Genomic DNA, 692 nt, shown 5'->3' on the forward strand with positions numbered 1-692 from the left:
AAAGGATTTTTACAACTTAAGACATGAAACAACTTGATAGGAAGATGGTATAAGGTTGATATCAAAGGGCCTAGAGGGACATTTTGGGGTGATTGCAATGTTCTATATCATGATTGTGATGATGGTTTAACCACAACTGTATCTATCAATAAAATTATTCAAATTTTAAATTTAAATAGTTAGATATGATTATATGTACATTTTAACTAATTAAACTGCTAAGAAACAACGACATTGTCCATGGGTTGTTACTGTTGACACTGAGTGGTGGTGGGTGAAGGGGTATTCATCATATTATTTTCTCCATAAGTTTCTGTATTAAAAAGTTAAAAATTATACGTTGTTAAATGCTATCTAGGAAAGTTCCATGTTCTTTAAGAATACATGACAGCATGAATCAAATCTAAACTGAAGGGATGGTGATGCTTAAGGAAAGCTTGATGCGAAGGATGAATTGGAGTTAACTAAGTGAAAAGTATGCTGGTTTTAGGAGGAGAAATGATCTTTGCACAGGAATAGACTTGCATCAGGATTGAGAATAGCATGACTGAGGGAAACGAATAAGACCAGAATGGCTAAAGCTCCAAAAGCAGATTTTATTATGAAGTCCAAAATGCAGATTTCATCCTTGAAAGAGTCAAGGCATAAATTTCAGTTGACATTTCATGATGTCAAGAGTGGAGATGAAACCA

Source organism: Propithecus coquereli, unplaced genomic scaffold (assembly GCF_000956105.1).
Source record: "Propithecus coquereli isolate 6110/MARCELLA unplaced genomic scaffold, Pcoq_1.0 Scaffold207, whole genome shotgun sequence".
Classification (NCBI taxonomy): domain Eukaryota; kingdom Metazoa; phylum Chordata; class Mammalia; order Primates; family Indriidae; genus Propithecus; species Propithecus coquereli.